Source organism: Chrysochloris asiatica, unplaced genomic scaffold (assembly GCF_000296735.1).
Source record: "Chrysochloris asiatica unplaced genomic scaffold, ChrAsi1.0 scaffold00040, whole genome shotgun sequence".
NCBI lineage: Eukaryota > Metazoa > Chordata > Mammalia > Afrosoricida > Chrysochloridae > Chrysochloris > Chrysochloris asiatica.
Window position 1 is genome coordinate 5,488,188 of NW_006408558.1, and position 21,638 is coordinate 5,509,825.

At 39.4% G+C, this 21,638-nt stretch overlaps 1 protein-coding gene and 1 pseudogene across 2 annotated transcripts in view; one reads left to right on the top strand and one right to left on the bottom strand.

Annotated features, from left to right (window-relative positions):
- The window catches only part of CDKAL1 (CDK5 regulatory subunit associated protein 1-like 1), a 980,453-nt gene that overhangs the window by 924,741 nt on the left and 34,074 nt on the right, over positions 1 to 21,638 (bottom strand). The gene's annotated exons all lie outside the window — the stretch shown is intronic.
- Positions 1,215 to 1,595, top strand: LOC102833884 (annotated as a pseudogene). Its single transcript, XR_438700.1, has one exon. The product of XR_438700.1 is annotated as a DNA-directed RNA polymerase II subunit RPB11-like (transcript).

The window sequence follows — 21,638 nt, forward strand, 5'->3', positions numbered from 1 at the left end:
GTTGTTGTTGTTAGGTGCAATTAAGTTGATTCCAACTCAGACAGACCCTATGCACACACACACACAAAAAAAAACCACAAAACTGCCTAGTCTTGCGCCATCCTCACAATTGTTCCGTTTGAGCCCACTGCTTCTGCCACGGCATCCTCATCTCACTGGTGGTCTTTCTTTTTTTTCACTGACCCTCCACTGTACCCAGCATGATGTCCTTCTCCAGGGACTGGTCCCTCCTGGTAACATGTCCAAAGTATGAGAACGAAGTTTCACTATCCTGGTTTCTAAGAAGCATTCTGGTTATACTTCTTCTAACACAGATTTGTTTGCTCTGCTGGCAGTCCATGATACTTTTAATATTCTTCTCCACAAGAATTCATATGCATCGATTCTCCTATGGTCTTTCTTATTCATTGTCCAACTTTCACATGCATATGAGATGTCAATTTACAGCAATCTTCCTAAATACAGAGCACATGGTTATCCCTGTTAAATATAAATGTGAAGCAACCAATTTCTTTCTAATTACAGTACAGTATAATAGAAGTCTGGTTTTCTAAAGCAATGTGTGTAAAAAGGGAGGGAGGAAGGGAGAGAAAAGGAAGGAGGGGGCAGGGAAGGAGAGGAGGGGGAATGAAGGGGGAGGAAAAAGAGGGAAGAGAGGTGGAGATAGAGGGACAGGAAAAGAAAGACAAAAGGGAGGGAAGGAGGGATGGAGAGAGGGAGAGAAAATGTGTGTTACAGTTCCACATTACGTGGAACAGTACTCCCCTAGTATGGTAAATGGATGTCTTCTGAGACCTTCCCAAATCAGGGCTATCACAAGTAGACAAGTAACTGGGATGTGCACTAAAGCCTTCTTAAAGTTAATTCTTCTTGTTGTTATGTGCCGTGGAGTTGGTTCCGACTCAAACCTGTACAGGGTTTCCGAGGCTGTAAATCTTTGTAGGAGCAGAAAACCTCATCTTTCTCCCGCAGAACAGCTGGTAGTTTCAAACTGCTGATCTTGCGGCTCGCAGCCCGATTTGTAACCACTACGCTACCAGAGCTCCTTACACATAATTTTTACTTCTCAGTAACCTTCCAAATTTAACAAACTGGTATTATTCTCATAACAAACTTCAAAATGTTATGGACCTTCTAGCTTTGCTGAAAATCACTGGAACTCCAAATGGTAAATTCAGAAATATCAAGGACCTACTTAAGAATGACCATGCTTGATGAATGCCCCTCCCGCTTTCGAGTTGTTCCTGCTCTTCGAAGGCGAGAAGGTCACCATCAACAAGGACACCAAGGTGCCCAATGCCTGCTTGTTCACCATCAACAAAGAAGACCACACCCTCGGAAACATCATCAAATCTCAGCTGTTGAAAGACCCACAGGTGCTATTCGCCGGCTACAAAGTCCCCCACCCCTGGAGCATAAGATCATCATCCGAGTGCAGACCGCCCCCGACTATAGCCCGCAGGAGGCCTTCACCAACGCCATCACGGACCTCATCAGCGAGCTCTCCCTGTTGGAGGAGCGCTTCCGGGTGGCCATCAAAGACAAGCAAGAAGGAATTGAATAGTGAACTGGAAGGAGCCTTGCCCAGCCAGAAAGCCCAGCTCCAGCCCACACTGGGTACTTCTCTGGGAGCACCAGACACTGTCCTTGTTAACGACAGTCCATGAGCCCCTCAGCGAGGCACCTGTGTCTCCGGTACTCAGGTTCCCTCTGTTCCTAATAAAGCGTGCTACAGAAAAGAAAAAGAAAAAAAAAGAATGACCATGCTTTCTGAATACAGGACACCACAAGATAACGGAATACTTCAAACTATCCTTAGCAAAGAAAAGTTATAAAAACACATCTCTACGTCTTGGTGTGGCGCTGTGGATTACTGCGCTGGATTGCAAGGTCAGTTTGAACCACAAGGTCGGCTGTTCAAGCTCACCAGGCACTCCTTAGAAACCCGACACTGGGTCCTATGAGTTGGAACCAACTCAAGGGCACTCAACAACAACAGAGACCCATTATGTGTCAGAGTGGAACTGTGCCCCAATCCATTTCCAAGGGTTGATTTTTTATTTATCTATTTATTTTCTGAAGTAGATTGCTAGTCTTCTATTACTTTCTACAGAGGTGCTTTTGGATGCACTTGAATCTCCAACCTTCTGATTAGCAGCTGAAGGCAAGAGGATTAAAATAAATGAATGAATAAACAAGCCCACCTTCAGGAATTGTGAGACTTTATAAATGTAAGGCAGTGAGCACATAGTAAGTACACATTATGTGAGTGCTGGCAGAAGCAAAAATCTAGGCTAGCACAAATCTGAATGGACACAAGGGCGTAGCATGTTACAGGCATCTTTGAAAGGCTTCACAACTACTCACACACAAAGGCGATTTCTTCACAGTAAGTCTCTGGGGGAATCTAGGCTGGGCTACTTGCATTGCTTGCTGTCTTCCCCAATGCCTATTTTCTACTGTCCTTTCACATTTCTCCTCTTGTTGATGGTTTCAACCCACCAATACTATCCACAAACAGTGCTTAGTCCTGAAGAAAACAATCAGAATTTTACAACGCGCATGCCATTTTGGCAAATGTCAAGTCTTTCATCGAATGTCAAGACTTGCACTGAATATGTCTGTCATAGAGAACAAAGTAAACAGATCTCGCAGGGGCTGTTAAAGAAGAGAACCAGCGTAAAGCACTTAGCACGAGGACAGCACTCTACACGTTAGCTTCTGCGATTAATTCTATTAACAACTCTCCTCAAAGAGCACTCACCACCCAGTCTCTCAGCTCGAAGTCAAAAACAGATTTGGAGTTGATTGCCAATGTACACACGTTTCTGCTGTAAAAGCAAATGGAATACATGCAACAACATGGGTGAATCTCAAAAGCATTATGTGGAGTGAAAGAAGCCACACACAAAAGTAGCTGCTGCAGAGGACAGGGGAGAAGGAGGAATGGTTGGAAAGAGATAGAGGATTTTCTGGGGTGATGACAATATCTTTTTGGGTAGCAGTTATGCGGGTACATAAAATTGGAAAAATGCAGTGAGTGTACACTAAGAGCCATGCTTTTTCATATTCATATGTGTGTGTGTGTGCATACATGCACATGCATATACATATATAAATTGCACTTCAATTTAAAAAAATTTTTTTAAGCTAATGCATCATTAAATAGTCTTTGTAAACAATGGTAATTTAGAGTAAGAATTGGTGAGTTAATGAAGGAACACTAGAATAATTGCCTGAGAAATATGGGGTCAAAGACATATGTGCGTTATCCTTTGCATTATCAGTACATCTAAGACCACAGCTCTTTCCTCTTTGCATCCACGTCTATTGTTCCCTCTTGGTTCAGACCACTGGCTCATTCTCCTACCCAGTCTACAGTCTCGGCTTACACAAGGATGCGAAAAGAGTTAACACTGAGAAAAACTATGAATACCCAATCAAAACAGCAATGTTTTTATTAAACAGACCAGCAGCTGTGTGAGCAGAGACTTGTAAATGCATCTGTTCTACAGAATTTTATGTTTAATTCAATTTGTTCAAATCAGAGCAGCAAGGGCCTGTAACGATGGGCTAGACAGGGAGATAGTTTTGCTAAACAGAATCCTGCATTAAAGCAGTGTTTGTTATAAAGGGGCTGCTCCTATTCACACATTCACACAATAAACACTTACTGAGCACCTATTCCATTCCAGCTATTGTACAGGACTGGGGACACACAGATGAAGTACAGCCTGGTAAGAGGTGACAGACAGCCAAACAGATGGTTACAATACATTGCCAGGTTGAATACTACACAGAGGCCTGGGGGTAGTACTATGGAAGTGCAGAGGACAAGACTTCTTTTGAAGCTTGAAGCTTTTCTGGAGTAAACAAGCAGAAAAGGATAATGAAGTTTGTATCCCTGCCTCTCAGTTCCAGACATAGGAGGCTTCAACATATCAATAATGCTTTGTTTCTCAAGCCAGATAGGGGTACACAGCTAATCCTTATCTCACTCTTTAAACCCTCTTCTCTAATAGTCCACAGTAAGAAAGGCTAATGCACTCTGCCAAGTAGTACCTGTGGACTTGGGAAGTCTTCACGACCTTCTCCCACACCAGATAGCTTAGGGTGGTCAACATTAGCTCTCCAGAAACAAAGGGAGACAGGGAGCAGACACCAGCTAGGAGTCCTCTTGTGATGGTTGCTATGAGGTCAGGGAAAGTGCAAGACAGTAGTGCATTAACATATCAAAATAAACTGTTAAATAAAGACACAAAATGGACATGGGGAACATAATTCCAACTGTGTGTAGGAACACCCACAGAAGAAGAAAAAAAAAATTAGAAGGATATATCCCACTGCCCTGGAAAAATACTAGTGTATCACAAACACTCAACTTCTTTCTTCTGGTTATGTTTCTCAACACACATTTATTGAATGCCACACAAAACCCAAAGCCAAACCCACTGCCATCAAATGCACTCTGACTCAGAGCCACCCGATAGAGGGTTTCCAAGATTGTAAATCTTCACAGGAGCAGATGGCCTCATCTTTCTCTCACTGAGTGACTGGTGGGTTGGGATCACTGACCTTGCGGTTAGTAGTCAAAATGCTTAGCCCACAGTGACACCAGTGCTCCTCTATGCCACACAAGCACAGAGAACTGAAAGGTCCTGCCCTGCTGCCAAGTAGCCTACAGTACCTGCAACCAGGTTCCTAATAAATGGGTTTTTGTTGTTAAGTGCCGTCGAGATTCTGACCCATAGCAACCCTGTATAGGGTTTCCAAGGAGCAGCTGGTGAGCTTGAACCACTGACTTTGCGGTTCAAACAACTTTGCAGTCTGACGCATTAGCCCACAGCACCACACCAGGACTCCAATAAATGGGTAGGTTCTAGAATAAGGACTAACGTACAGGGCACTCCTAGGAATGCAGATCACCCAATAGCAGGAACACAGGGAAACAAGTGCTAACGCTGGCAACATTCACCATCTTCACAGAGAACACCAAGAAATGTGCTACTCAGGAATTTAACGTTATGTTTCAATAAAATGTCGAAAATGCTAGGAGTCGGTAAAATAACAACTGATTTACCCTACAGGTACTAAAGGGTATGACATTTTCAATAATGATGAAGAAATAGACTGTCCTCTTTTTTTCCACAAAAAAGTGAGTCTTTCTAGCACCTCCTCTTAATTAAAAAAGAAAAGAAAAAGTTGATAAAATTCTTGAATTCCTTTATAAGTTCAAGGAACCACTATCATGCTGAAGTAATATTAGCTTAAATCAGAGCTTTTATGCAAAGGCAGAATTCAAATAAATGGAGTAACTGCTTAATACGTTATGAGTCAATGAAATCGATGGCAGTTGTTTTGGGTATTTCAGTTACTTATTATTTTAGTGTTCTCTGAGGCACTAAAAGGTGAGCTTTCAAATCTATCTTTGGACTCTTCATTTAATCATCTTTAAAAAGCCTGTTCAATAAACTATAAAATGTGTGTGTGTGAATCTAAGGCACTTTTAAAATGATTATTTTCTTCACTGACTTTTCTTTCACTGTGGAATCCTGGGATTATACATTGTAACAATGCCACTCCTTACGCATCTCCTTCTCTTTGCACTTGAGAGTTTAAAGGTAAGGGGCAAGGCAGCTATGTGATGTTCTGATAGAGTATGTTGCCATGGAAATGACTGGCTTTCTCCTCATGAAGCACCATGACCTCATTGCAAATGAAAAAGGAAAGGATGATTTCAGAGGATTCAAGTCACAGAAAAATTAATAGCTAGGGGAGGAAAAAAAAGATCCAAAAAGTAAAAGAGACAATCTGGAAAATACTGCAATGTCAAGTGCTATACTGAAATATTTTCAAAGGACTTTTAAAAGCCTTGCCAAATAGGACTTTTAAAAGCCTTACTAAAACAGGAGCCCTATAATCATATTAATGGGAAGAGATAAACCATATACAACTGGAACCCGTGATTTCGAAATAAATATATTACAGCTTCAATCCTGATAGACTATGAGGAAAATCCTATGGCTTTGTGTGACCATGTTATAAAATTGAATTCATATTGTACTTGCCTTTCCCTAACAACACCCTACTTTTTAAAATTATTTTTCCCCTTTCCCTGTTTCTCTCTCTCTCCCTCTCTCTCATTTTTTGTGTGTGGTTGCCCCTGTTTATACAGCTTACCCCTTATCACACTGACAAGACTGGGAACCACAGCAGATGGTCCCCCCAGACATAATTCTAACAGGTTTTTTGTGCAAACAAAAGATAAAGAAGGCTACAGCAATGATTTACTGAGATCTAAAGTTTAAAACTGACAAAACACAAACTGCTTTTTTCTTACTGTTTGAACTGTTTATCCTTTAAACTACTCAGTAAGATAGATATGGCCAAAAATTAAATATGATTTCAAAATGACAAAACAAACACCCAGTTTTAACAGCCATTAAGTTTTATCTTCTTTGAGCTACCAGAATGTTCTGAATCTTTTCTTTTTTTTAATTAGCCACTATTCCTTGTGTACCAACCAGCAAAAGAGGGAAATTTTTGTTAATTTTTAGTCTAAAAAGCCTATTTAGTTGCTATATTGTGAAATAACCTATTCACATAGATTTTTTTTTTTTTTTTAAAGCAAAGACAACTAATTTGAAAACTCCAAAATAACTGTTCCAAAAAGAATTCACTGAAGAATGAATCAGCTGAACCAAATCTGGAGTTTTGAATGTATGGCTAATGTCTATTCTAATTGAAAACAATCTACCAACTGGATACAGCACAAGTCCAAATGAGAAATGTCCCCCAGATTACTCACCATCTGAGATTACAGTGTTTATACAACATCATAAAACAGAAGCTCCCTCATGACAATCTAACTGCAAGGAGCACTGTTTTTATGGTATACCTGAAAATCTAGTGAGCGCCACAAACGACAATATATAACAAAACTGACAAGCATCTGAAATAAACTATAAAGACATCAAGCAAAAAGATTCCAGACAGACCCATGGGCCTTTCTGAATGTGGCTCATGATTGTCAGACCATAGCAAAAAACATGGTGACCCTAGATAAAAATTAACCTTGATTATATGTAATCATGCACATATTTTGCTCTTGGTAACTAGTCTTCTGAAGGAAGTCCATAACACTACAAGAAGTGGACAGTACAATTGACAAGGATTATTTTTCACTAAAAACAAAGTCCATTCAATCCTAGCTCTTACCAGTGAAGCTATAGTAGTTGTTGTTGTTATGTGCCGTGGAGTCGGTTCCAACTCACAGCGACCCTGTACAGGGTTTCTGAGGCTGTAAATCTTTACCGGAGCAGAATGCCTCATCTTTCTCCTGCGGAACAGCTGGTAGTTTCGAACTGCTGACCCTGAGGTTAGCAGCTCGATTCGTAACCACTATAGTAGTAGACTCCATCAAAATAGCCCAACCCCTGAGCTAGAAGTACACCCTCTGACACGGAGTCCATTACTTCAATAAAATACACTTACCCTACACTGTAAGGAGCTCTGGTAGCATAGTGGATTATGCACTGGGCTGCTAACCACAAGTTCATCCATTCAAATCTACCAGTAGCTCCAGGAAAGAAAGAGGAGGCTTTCTGCTCCCGTAAAGATTTACCACCTCGGTAATCCTATATAGAGTCACTGAGTCAGAACCAATTCAGTGGCATACCACCACCACCACCACCACCGTTCTACACTATAGAGATGCCACTGGCACCGGGAATGTATGCACATTCCAGATAAACTCTTTAATCCTTCTAGAGATAGAAAGTGACTATGCTATTTGTGGAGAAATGATCAAAGCAAATTAAAATGAGACCAGGAAAAATAGGTCCAATCAGACAATCTCCTATATATTCTCTGTAGAAATTGCTCACTAACTTTCTGGCAGAAAAAGGAATGTATTTAAAATGCTTGTTTTCCAATTACTCAAAACACAATCTTTTATGAAAGCCTTACATGAAGATGTAAGTCTCCACGCAGAAGAATCATACTAATAGGTTTTCAGGTTATGGAGCACTTGTCCACAGCTTGTAAATTCAGGTGGTGACAGCCTAATACCAATCAAGTCAGCACTGTAAATGTGAACCAGTATGAGTTGGTTACTTCTACTACCTTCCACAGTCACAAAGCAGATGCTTATGCCAGACAGACATCACACATGAGAAGTGAAAACAGGACCAAGTGGGAGACTTAGGCTTGAATCAGTAGAAACCCATCACTACTGGAAGAACAGTGAGTCAAAAAGTTCATCTCTGTAAGGCACACATCCTTCAATGCGAACAATAGATACTCCCTGTACAATGTTTCCAAACTCAGGCTAAATCCACTATGTCAGGAATGTTGTTGTTGTTAAGTGCCATCAAGTCGGTTCCGACCCATAGCGACTCTGTATAGGGTTTCCGAGGTGCAGCTGGAGAGCTTGAACTGCTGACCTTGCAGTTCAAATGGCTTTGCAGTCTGACACATCAACCCACAGCACTACACCAGGATAAAGCACATTATTTTCTGCTGTTGGAGATACCCATGATTCAAAAGACTATCAATGTATGCTAAGTATAATCTAACAATAGTTATTTGATGCTCCATATCCTAAACCAAATATATTTATTTCTGAACAGAAAATAAATTGTCAAAATAGAACTTAATTTTTACTCATACAGCAAAAATATGGCATTTATTATAATTCCGAGAGAAAATATAATGCATTATGCTAATGTAAGAGATACAATTTAAAATAAGTACAGCATATTTTCTCTAAACACATATTAGGTTCACTTCCATCTGCCATCTTTTTGGAACAGGAAAAACTCCCTAGCTGAAATATGTTTGCTAATAAATATAACTTGAGATTTTTCTTTGAACTTAAACTGCAAAAGTGTTATGAAAACTGTCTTGTTTGCATACGGCTCCAATCACATACTATTCTCATTACGGACACCATACAAATATTAATACACAAATAATAAACAATGACAAGCAAGGTAAGATACCAATAATGTTGTAACGCACAATGGAAATTGTCATCCTAAAACGCATATCTAACATATGTACTTTAAAAAGAGAGAGAGAGAGAAAAAAAAACAGGAAATGTGTCACAGTAAGTTGTGAAACATGGCCCTTGAAATCCTAAACTTACTAAATGTCATCATATTAGGAGGAGACTCTGGCTACAAGCTAATTTAATACTCAAATGTTAATATAATTTCCTCATCACTACAGTTGCCATGAATTTTTTTAACAACAAAAAAGCAAGTGTAGAAAGTGGTATGTGAAGAAAAACAAGCTCCCTTGATAATCTCCTTGTTCTATGTGGTTGTTGGGTGCCATTGGGTCGATTATAATCACAGTGAGTCTATAACAAAAACCAAATCCACTGCCAATGAGTCCACTACAGCTCACAGAAACCCACAGGGAAGAATAAAGTAGCCCCATAGTCCTGGTATGGTGCTGAGGGTTAATGCACTGGACTACATAGTTGGCTTGAACCGCAATGCCATGAGTTCAAGCTCACCAGTCACTCCTCGGAAACCCTATACAGGGTCGCTATGAGACAGAACCAACTCGAAGTACTTCACACAACCATCTTTATGGAAGAAGGCCTGGTAGTATGTTGTTGAAGTGCTTCAGCTCCTAACCGAAGAGTTGGCCATTGGAACCCACCAAGCTGTTCCATGGGAGAAAGACATAGAGATCCCACAGAGATTACACTCTAGGAAACCCTCCAGGGCAGTTCTATTGTGTTTTGGTGTGGCGCTGCAGAATAAGCACTGGACTGCTAACCACAAGATTGCAGGTTCATACCCACCAGCTGCTCCTCAGAAACCCTATCCAGGGTCACAATAATTGGATCTAATTCAACAGCACTTACCAACAACTCTGACCCCTTAGGTGATTATGACTTGTAATTGACAAAACAGCACTAGAGGTGATGGGTTCAAAACATAACCATTCAATTAGCTGCCAGACACTTAACCACTGCATCACCAGGGTTCCACCTTGGCACGTAGTCCATAAATAAACACTGCTTCTGGGCCAAATTCGTTTATTTTTTTCTTATGTAATCACCAACATAGAAAGAGCCCTGGTGGGTCAGTGAGCTACACAGTAGGCTGCGAACCCAATGGCTGGCAGTATAAATCCACCAGCAACTCTGTGGGAAAAACTTGAGGTTATCTGCACCCATAAAGATTACAATCTGGGAAACCCTAAAGAGCAGTTATACTCTGTCCTAGAATGTTGCAAAACATCGGTATCAACTCAGTGGCAATGGGTTATATATAGTTTCAAAGAGTTGTGCTCATTTGAGCAGAAGTAAAGGAATGAACTCAATAAAAACACCTACTATGAATATCACTAAAATTAGGCCATTGTCTTGCCAGGCAGATGAGGACATAGAAACAGTATCATTTTACTTTAAATGTGCAAATGCTAAATTCTCAAATAATCAATTTCATTAGCCATAACAATACAAGTCAGCCATAAAAAGAGCACTGGCTAAATCTTGTTACAAATGCTATAATGCAGACCAGACCCATACATATGATAAACAAAGTATAAGAAAGCACTCCGGATTTCTAAATCAGCTGCTTCTGAAGGATTATTATGGACTGCATACAACAGTGGCTGAACTTACAATATTCATGTTTTACACATTAATTTACTTTGACTATGCGCATGTCAAAATGGAACATTGCTGTCTGGACCCAGATATGCTGTGTTACTATTGAACACAGGTATTCACTTCAGGACAGTAGTCACTTCAAGTCTACTTCAGCAGGTGGTAAAAGTAATGTACTCATTAAAATGTATGTGTTACAAGGTTATCTCCCCAAAACAGCTCTCAAATAGAGGTAGCCTTGAAACTTAAGTATAAGATATGTAGACCCAAACCTCTAATTGTCACAGCTCTGAAGAAAACGGAACTTACTCTCGCTACCTAATAACCAATAAATTTAGTTGCTTTCATCGGCATTTTGGGAGAAATCCGAGATTTAAATTCTGTGAAGCTAATCTGGCTGCCTCCAACAGAGTTAAAAGCTCTTAAACCAACCTATACAGACGAGAGCATCTTTTCAGATCTAGAGGCCAGATCAAGAGATTCTTCTTCATGCAGGATGCCTCATTTATTTCTTTAATGAAGTGAAATTTTCCTCCTTTCATTTTTATTAACTCCATTTAAATTATTGTCTCTTTTTGCAAGATAATAAATTTCAATTTTCCTGACTAAAGGCATAAAAGTGTAAGATATCATCATTCCAAAGAGGTTTTGTGCCTTAAAAAAAAAAGAAATTATATCTGACCTTCAGCATGTATAACTACTCCCAAGAAATCTCAAATACTTTTAAAGATTACTTTTCAGTGGCAAGGATAAATTTATACCTGGTACACCTAAACTTTAGAAGTCCAAGTAGTGAAGCTGGACTGCTAACCACAAGGTCAGCAGTTCAGATCTACCAGCCATTCCACAGGGAAAAGATGAGCTGCCTGCTCCCATAGAGATGTACAGCCTCAGAAATCCTATACAGGGTCACTCTGAGTCAGAACCAATACAGTGACATACAACCACCACACCTAAATTTGAGCGTGATTATTTTCTAACTCAGTCTTTCATTCCTCTCCTCTCAAGTGGAGATTATGTATTACAACTAGTAGGTAATCCCTACTGCTTCACTTTATAAAAACTATAAAACGTTCCTATTCTCCTCCCTCCAAAAAAACATTGTTCCACTTAGTACATGAAAGTAAGCAGGGATCACAAAATTTGTAGTGCATCACTTTACTCATTTCCTCATTATCCACTCTACTATTAACTAAGGAGCAAAGAGGGACAAGAGCAAGTCGACAGAGACTGGGGAAAATAAATTTATCACAAGGAAGAAACCTAATCTGTCTGTTTACTGCTGAGTATAGAACATAATAGGCATTTGATAGATACCTAATAAATCATTCAATGTATAAAGTTGAATTCAATTTCCTCATTGTATTATGAGTAAACAGAGCTCTGGTGTGGTGCTGTAGGATAAGCACTGGACCGCAAGGTCAGTTTGAACTGCAAGGAGGGCGATTCAAATCCACCAGCTGCTCCTCGGAACCCCTATAAAAGGTCACTATAAGTCAGAACCAACTCAACAGCAACAAACAGAGGCTCAAGAAGAGTAAATGGCTTAGCTAAGACCATAAGGTTAGTTGGTCATCTTTGCAGAGTCTAACTCAACAGATGTTGATCTAATGCTGTGTTCTTTACATTGTTTATAGAACACTTGTTTGTCAAGCTCAACACTGCTATCTCGCTCACTCTCCAGAGATTAATACAGACATCCCCTTCAAGAAAGGTGGTAAATAAACCATCCCCAATCAAAGTCTAATGTTTCTAAAATACATGTAACTAGGAGAATATGTATAATTAGGAAATTTAAAGCTCTAACATTGGTGTTGGTAAGTGCTGTCGAGTCAGTTTCAACTCATAACCATCATGTACAGGGCTTTCAAGGATCGGCAGGTGGGTTTGAACTGCCGACCTTGCGGTTAGCAATCCAGTGCTAATCCTACAGCACCACACTAAGATGACAAGATGTAATATTGTTGTTGGTAGGTGTCATAGAGTTGGTTCTGACTCAATGGTGACCCTATGTACAACAGAACAAAACCCTGCCTGGTCCTGTACCATCCTCACAATTGTTATATTTGACCCTATTATTGCTGCCAGTACGTCAATCTATCTCCTGAACATCTTCCTCTTTTTCATTGATTCTCCATTTTACCAACCATGATGTCCTTTCCAGGGACTAATCCCTCCTGACACGTCCAAAGCATGAGACTTGAAACTTTGCTATGCTTGTTTCTAAAGAACATTCTGGCTGTACTTCTTCCAAGACAGATTTGTTTGTTCTTATGACAGTCCATAGTACTTTCAATATTCTTCTCCAACACCATTAACTTAAGTGCATAGATTCTTCTACAGTCTTCCTTATTCACTGTCCAACTCTCACATGCATATGAGGCAACTACCGCTTGGGATAGGAGCACTTAGTCCTCAAACTGACATCTTTGCTTTTTAAGACTTTTATAAGGTCTTTTGCAGTAGATTTGCCTAATGCAATATGCCATTTGATTTCTAGACTACTGCTTCCAGGAATGTTGTTGATTGTGGATCCAAGCAAAATGAAGTATTGACAAGTTCAATCTTTTCTCCTTTTATCAGGATGTTACTTATTTGTACAGTTGTGAGGCTTTTTTTTTTTTCTTTACATTGAGGTGCAATCTGTACTGAAGGCTGTGGTCTCTGATCTTCATTATTTCAAGTCCTCTTCCCTCCCAGTAAGCAAGGTTGTATCATCTGCATAACCAGGTTGTTAATGAGTCTTCCACCAATCCTGATGCCACGTTCTTCTACATATAATTCAGTGACTCATGAATACATATAATGGGTACATATAATCAGTATGAAGATTGTTCAGCCTACCGAATTAATAGGGTGAAAGGCTACAAGCCTGATGCACATCTTTCCTGATTTAAACCACTCAGTATCCTCTTGTTCTACTGAAACAAATGCCTCTTGGTCTCCAAAGGTAGAAAAAGACCCACGGAAGTTTCCATAAATATTTTTTAGTTGATTGAAATAAAGACATCACACAAAATGAAAGATCAGTGACACTGAATCTTTTCTTTCATAATGATGGATACTGTAACTCGAAAGTTCTCTAAACAACCTTTGCCGTCGTGGTGTGGACTTGTAAGATAAGCATGGCCTGTAAGCCACAGGATCAGCAGTTCAAACCCACCAACTGCTCCATGGAAACCCTATACAGGGTCGTGATGTGTAATAACAGATTCATTGGCATTTAACAACAAGCCTCTCTTAGGAGCACTGGTGGCATAGTGGGTTATGAGTTATACTGCTGACCACAAGGTCAGAAGTTCAAAACCACCAACCATTCCACAGAAGAAAGATGAGGTTTTCTGCTCCCATAAAGACTTACAGCCTCGGAAACTCTACACAGGGTGACTATGAGTAGGTACTGACTGGTGGTGATTATGTGCCATGGAGTCGGTTCTGACTCATAGCCACCCTATACAGGGTTTCCGAGGCTGTAAAATCTTGACCGGAGCAGAAAGCCTCATCTTTCTCCCTCAGAACAGATGGTAGTTTCAAACTGCTGACCTTATGGCTTGCAGCCCAATTCATAACCACTACGCTACCAGAGCTCCTTTAGGTACTGACTGGACCACACTTAACAAAAGCATCCCTTCGCCTTAATGATTAAGAGTCCTTGCTTAAGTACTTGGTTGTTAAGCTCTTGACTGCTTAACAACCAAGGGTCAGCAGTTAAAACCCATTAAGCACTAGGTGGGAGAAAGATGTGATCATCTACTTCCATAAAGGTCACAGCCTTCAAAGCCCTATGGAGTAGGTCAACTCTGTCCTACAGAGTCACTGAGTCAGAACCAACTCAGCAGTAATAGGGCTTGGTTTGGGACATCCCTTGTTTTCTGAAACAATTCAACATGTCCCTCCTATAGTTTCATTGAAATATGAGTAAATTTCTGTGACTCATAGCAGAAAACCTAAGAAGATTTTATTCTATCTATTCATTTATAAGTCCAGTACATTCCTTTCTTATTTTATGACAGGTTCTCATTTTCTGAGGTCCCAGGCATATCTGTAACACAGATCTCAGCTTCCTATCAACTCTGTAATACAAGATAAATAACTAGAATCCAGAAGTCGGTCTCTCCTCTGGGGCTGAAAGTTAAAAACCTCTCATGTGACGAGAAGCCGTATTTTCCTCCCTTTTAAATTTCCTCTTTTCTAAATTGTCTCAAAAAGGAGTGACTGAGAAATACCTAAGGAAAATAATTCTATGATTCTTTAAAGCTGTATAAAAGCAAAGATAATCTGGTGGAATTTACACAACGTAAAAGATCACTGAAGGGGAGGTGATCTTTAAATTTAGGAACTAGTTTCTTATTCCAATACAGAATTTTCTACCCCAAAACACTTTTGGGATTAAGATGGCAATATCTAAGTATTCTAATAGCTGGCCATCAATGCCAATTAGTATGACATGTTTGGACTTCTCAGGTGGTCTATGAGCTACACAAATACTGAAATCTAATTTCCAAAATGTTCTTGACCAAAGTAAAAGCATTTCTTTGGCAAGTGGCAGAGTGAGTGAGTCAGAAAGAAGTACTCGGCTCTGGCCAGATTCAGATGCCTCAAGGAATCACCAGTGAGAACAGGTAAATTAAAAGAACCAATTGAGGAAAGTAACAAAGAACAATGGACCTATTTTATTCAATCACTTTAAGCATGAAATCTATACTTAGTGTCTATGAATCAACATTTTTAAAGCACAACTATGGCCATTTACTAAGGTCAGGCTCATGAGTCTCAAAAACCTACAAAACTACTACTTGAACTAGAAAACATGTTAAATTTTATTCTTACAGTTGGTAACAAACATTTTAGCCTACACGTAGAAACAAGAGTGTTGTTAAGTGCTGTGGAATGGGTTCCAACCCACGGTGCTCCTGTACACGGTTTCCGAGGAGCAGCTGGTGAGCCTGAACCATCAACCCTGGTTTCAAACGAACCTAGCAGTCCAGCACATTAATGGCACCGCCACACCAGGACTCCTGAAACCACCTCTGACCTCTGTATCACTAAGTTTTACTTGTTTCTGATGAGATGTTAATATAAATTCATTCAAGCAACACCAACTGAGTACTTAATTACAGGTCAAATATGCTGGTAAATATTAAGAATGCAAAGAAAAAAGAGCCATCTCTCTCCTCAAATTCAAGTCTAATGAGAGGCAAGAAAACAAATCAAGGACCACAAGAATACACACAGACATACTCAGGTCACAGTAATGTCTTAAAGAAGTTCACCAATACTTAATGTCATATTTGGGACAATACTGCACATTTCCAACTCTTAGTCCCTTATTCCTTCTATGTCATCATGCCATTCTGCTTCATTGGCTCCATACAGAAGCCATTTAGTCAATGCTACCTCAGTATCCTCTTTTCTCATTCCTAATGAACTCCCATCATCAGAAAAATATGTGTAACAGAAAAACACATAAACCTAAAAGGAATTTAAATCGATTCAAATGGACTAAACATATGTTTAGAACAAACTTAATTATGTTACCAGTTTCTTTCAAGGACTCAAATTTACGTTTACATGCAGTGGCGATTTTTATTAATACTTAATATGTTAAAGTTGTTGCTAAGTGCCATTGAGTCTGTTCCGACTCATGGCAAGCCGGTACAGGGTTTCCGAGAATTGGCTGGTGAGTTTGAACCTCTGACCTTGCGGTTCAAACCAACCTTACAGTCGAGTGCTTATCCTACAGCGCTACACCAGGACTCCAATATCTTACTAGCTGTGCCACCATAGGATAATAAGCATTGGACCGCACAATCGGTTTAAAACGCAAGGTTGGTGGTTCAAACTCAACAGCCGCTCCTCAGAAACAGGTTTGCTATGAGTTGGAAAAGACTCACTGGCGCTTAACAACAAACATGTATTCATCATTTCTTCTTTTTTTCAGCACTTTTATGGTTTTATTTAGCACAAATGAAACTCGAAAACAGGCTGTCTATTCAATTTCTTCGCTGCGCAGCCTGGCGTTGAGATTGGTGACTCTGAGGACCAGCTGGGCTGCTCTTTCCACGACGGCTTTACGGTTCTCGGAGGAGACGTTGTTAGCAGTCAATGCACAGTCAGATTTGTTGCACATCAGCACAGCACCTCCAGCTCTTTGACGTTGTGAACCAGGAACTTGCAGAAGCCACTGGGCAGCATGTGTTTTGTCTTCTTGTTGCTCCCATATCCAATGTTGGACATTAAGATTTGGCCCTTAAATCTCCGCACCCTGTTGTCAATGCCTCTGGACTTGCGCCAATTACACTTAATTTTGACATAACAATCTGATTGGTGCCGGATGAACTTCTTGGTTCGTTTTTGACGATCTTGGGCTTCACCAGGGCTCTGAGGGCAGACATGATGCCGGTTGAGATGGCCACCTCCTCCGTAGGCAGCACAGAAGAAGAGAGAGGGGAGGGAGGGTCTCATCATTTCTTAAGCTTTACATCAACACTATACTCCATTTCGAAGATGAGAAACCAGAGGTTCAGGAAGATTTTAGCCTTATTCAACTAGGCTAAGTATACAAAATTATAAAATGACTCCCAAGATTTTTAAATATTTGAATTAAACGCAAGTATCTTTGGAATTAAGACGAGACTTAAGGCTAGGGAAACAATTTAAGACAAAGCTAAAGGAGTCCTAGTGTAGCACTGTGGGTTAATGCGTTGGGCTGCAAAGTCGGTTTAAAGCACAAGGTCGGCCATTCAAGCTTATCAGCCGCTCCTCAGAAACCCCGATACAGGGTCGCTCTGGGTCAGAACGAACTCAATGGCACTTAATAACAAACAACAAAAAGGACCCTAACACTTTAGATAAAGAGCCAACTATTAGGAGCATAAATATTTTCAACAAAATTATAAAAAATAATTTATAATGAGAAGTTTCCATGAATAAAACAGGACAATAAAAATCTAATTCTATCTCAGGTATATGCTGCGACTGTTTCTACTTTTGTTGCTGTTACATATTGCTGAGTTGGTTCTGACTCAGTGATCCCATATGGGGACTCCAAGGCTATAAATCTTTATGGGAGCAGAAAGCCTCATCTTTCTCCCTTGGAGGGACTGGTAGGCTCGAAACACCAACCTTGTGGTAAGCAGTCCTGTCGTGGCCTACAGAGCCACAGCACTTCCTCTAAGGGATACAGGGTAATATTTTTCTCATATGGAATGTTCCTTATTAGTTCCTGGTGTGGCACCATATGATAAGCACTCAACCTCAAGGTTGGTTTGAACCACTAGGTCAGCAGTTTAAACCTACCAACTACTCCTTGGAAACCCTATACAGGGTCACTATGAGTTGGAATTGACTCAATGGCACTTAAGAAGAGAAGGTTTTAAAAATATTTGAGTTCTGCCATGTTAAAAGACCTTGGTCTTCCTTACCCTATCTTCACCATGTCTTCAATATCTCACCCACACACAGTATTTTCCTACCGTAGGCATTTGTAGTTAAATGCCATCAAGTCAATTCTGATGCATAGCGACTCTTTCTGAGGAGCAACTGGTGAGTTTGAAATGCTGACCCTGTGGTTCAAACTGACCTTGAGGTTAAGTGCTTATCCTAGGGCACCACATCAGACTCCGTGGGGTCTTAGGGGCAACAAAAAAGAAGTGTAATAGTGGCTTTTTTCTTTAAAAGTGCCAATGACATCTATTTCTCATTGCTGTGATCTTTTCTCAATGGCATTTAAAAAAAGTTAATAAGCCCTTGCTGGTTTCTTTAAGTTAATAAAACCAATGACCCAACTCTCTTTCCTAATTAAAAGCTGACAGTACTCAGAGCACTGTTTTCAATGAATGTTCAGACATAACCGTCTTATTAAAATTATGTCTATTTTATCATTTTCTCCAGTACTAATGCATGCTTAAAGAAATTGATTCTGTGATATATTTTTCTTGTTCTCTTTCCATTCCCTGACACAGACTCTGATGAGAGGTACTATGGACTAACAAGTATATTCAGCCAACATAGATGATTGGAATGAAAAAGCTATCATATACTAACATATCTAGGCCATACAGAAGGGTCATGAGGTAAGATCATCAACATAAATTAGCACATGATTAGAGGCATCTAAAAGAAGCAGACAAAATCTGCAAGATAGATCTCTTTTCATAAAGAATCTAGAATGCTGTTTGATTGGATTTCTTTTCATTATAAGTATTATTTGGGGGGAAAACACTGCAAGTCTAATACCACATTTTGTCATTTCACCTCCTAACCTGAGACGCAAATCTGAAATTATGAAACCCTTGGGCAGATGTCAGGAAGAGAAATCTGTTAGAATTATTTTGGGGAGACTTAGCCTTTCTCCATTTGATGCCCATAAGCAGAGGTTTTGTTTGTTTTTTAAAAAACCATTTAGGGGAAAAAAAGGCATTTAGGATTTTTTAAAAAACCATTTCCACAGTATTTTACACCTATAAAAAAAGGAAGAGAATAAAAGCAGATCAGTTTCGTGTTGAAAATTTGAAGTTTTTTAATCCCATCAGTTGCTCCTTGGAAACCCTACATATAAGGTTACTATTAGTTGGAACTGACTCAACAGCACTTAAAAACAAGATAGACTCTGACGTATTCAAAAACATCATAATAAATTCCTTACACTTTTCATACTACTTATAATTTATTGAACTGCAAGGTCGGCGGTTCAAGCTCACCAGCTGCTCCTCAAAAACCCTATACAGGGTCGCTATGGGTCGGAACCGACTTGACAGCACTTTACAACAACAACAATTTCTGGAACCACTGTCAAATACTGGAAGAAAATGTCTACAGGACAGTCCTTAGTTATGGGGACTGTTACTGAATACTCAAATTCTGCTTCAACACTTCAGACGAATCACACATATATCATTACCAACATACACAAAGGTAGTAAGAAGAGTGGAGATATTTAGTAAAAGTACAAATACTCCTCTGGACATAAAACAAGTCTTCTCTGACACCAAGTGCATCTTCACAACACACATTTTGTAACTGAACCAGTCACTTCAGAATTATGAGGAGAGGTTTTTAATGGGAAAAGATGCAAACTATTTGTAAGGCATAGTTTCCTACTAAACAGTGATTTTGGAAAAAAAAATCAAAACATGTATGTTGACTAGAAATCTGCTTTACCTTTAAAGTAATGAAACAGTGGAAGCACATCTGAAAATTACCTTGGATATCTCAGCCATGCTCCCAAATCAAGAGTCAAGAATTTTACAATAAGAGTAAAAGAAAGTGTTTTGTGCTTTGTAACTTCCAGTAAAAGCCCATTGGTATATGCTTATACTGAAACTTCACTGTCATTGTGGACAACGGTATGACACTTTACATTATTAGCAGCTTTGATTGGACATGAAATCATCCTACTGGTATCATCTTGCAAGGGTCCTAACTGTGCTGGATATAATCTGCTCCATGAATGGACCACCACGGGGTGTCACCTACCTCTATGGGAAGTGTATTCACCACATCCTACAACATATAAATCATCTTCAACTGAAGTCAAATTCACAGTACCTAATTTTTGCATTTCTCACTTAGTTTAGGTAAGGTATTCATAGAACCCAGATTCTCCTTCCATCACACAATTGCCAACAAGAAATTCAAGCAATGAAAGGTTTTGCTATATTTTCAAGGATACTTTTAGCACAGAATAACTTTTTTTAAATGGATAAAGCTAGGCTGTGTGACATGAAAGCCACACAAATCATTTATTTATGGCTGTTACATTTTAATCACTGGATTGTGTTTAAAGGCTTAAAAAAAATGATGGCTTTTGCTATACAAAAGCAACAGTTTTCCATGAAACATTAGCTGTCATATTAAAACAAGGTTTTATCATTAATTATACTGGATTACACAGGAGTTTATGTCGACAAAATGATTGCTAAATATCTGACTGTCCAAGACATTTCAAAATAAAATTGAAATTTGGTCCTGGTAAGCCTTACATGAATTAAACAACCACTAACAAAACAGAAAATTAAATGTAAAAAAATATAACCTCAATTTAATATATTTGCAGATAAAACAGCCCACATATTTTTTCATGAAAAAAAAAAAAAACACACACAACAAATTTAAGCATTAGCCATAGATAAACAGTGCCACCTTTTGGTACATTAAGGAACTGAGCTTCTAAATTATGCAGAAATATCTTAAAACTGTAACACAGATGAAGAGGTACAGTAAGGAGTTAAAAAGGCATCAGTCTATAATTTTAAAACATTAAAGCTTAATAAATAAGTTACCTATTTGCTAACATATTCATATTTTCAATAACTGCACAAGACCTTTTTAAAGTGTTGAAGAGCAAAGATGTCAGTTTGAGGACTAAGGTACGCCTGACCCAAGCCATTGTGTTTTCAATAACCTCATATGCATGCGAAAGCTGAACAGTGAATAAGGAAGATCGGAGAAGAATTGATGCTTTTGAGTTGTGGTGTTGGAGGACAATACTGAAAGTGCCATGGGTTGCCAAAAGAACCAATAGATCTGTTTTGGAAGAAGTGCAGCCAGAGTGCTCCTTGGAGGCCAAGATGGCTAAACTTTGTCTCTCATACTTCGGACATATTGTCAGGAGGGATCAGTCGCTGGAGAAGGATATCATGTTTGGTAAGGTGGAGGGTCAGAGAAAAAGAGGAAGACCCCCAAAGAGATGGATTGGTCAAGTGACAACATCGATGGGCTCAAGTGTGACAACAGTAGTGAGCCTGGCCCAGGATCGGGCAGTGTTTCATTATGCTGTGCATAAGGTCGCTATGAGTCGGTATCGACTCGATGGCACCTAACAACAACAACAACATTATTTCATGTTTCTATACATTTTCATTTCATGTGGTAGCTGAATATCATTCCATTTAAGAGATCAGAAAACGAAGGGTTATGTAAAATTGCAATAAATGATCCCCAAATCTTTGCCCTAGAAATTGCTAGTTTTTAAATTCCAACAATTGGTCACTCTTTTTATATAATG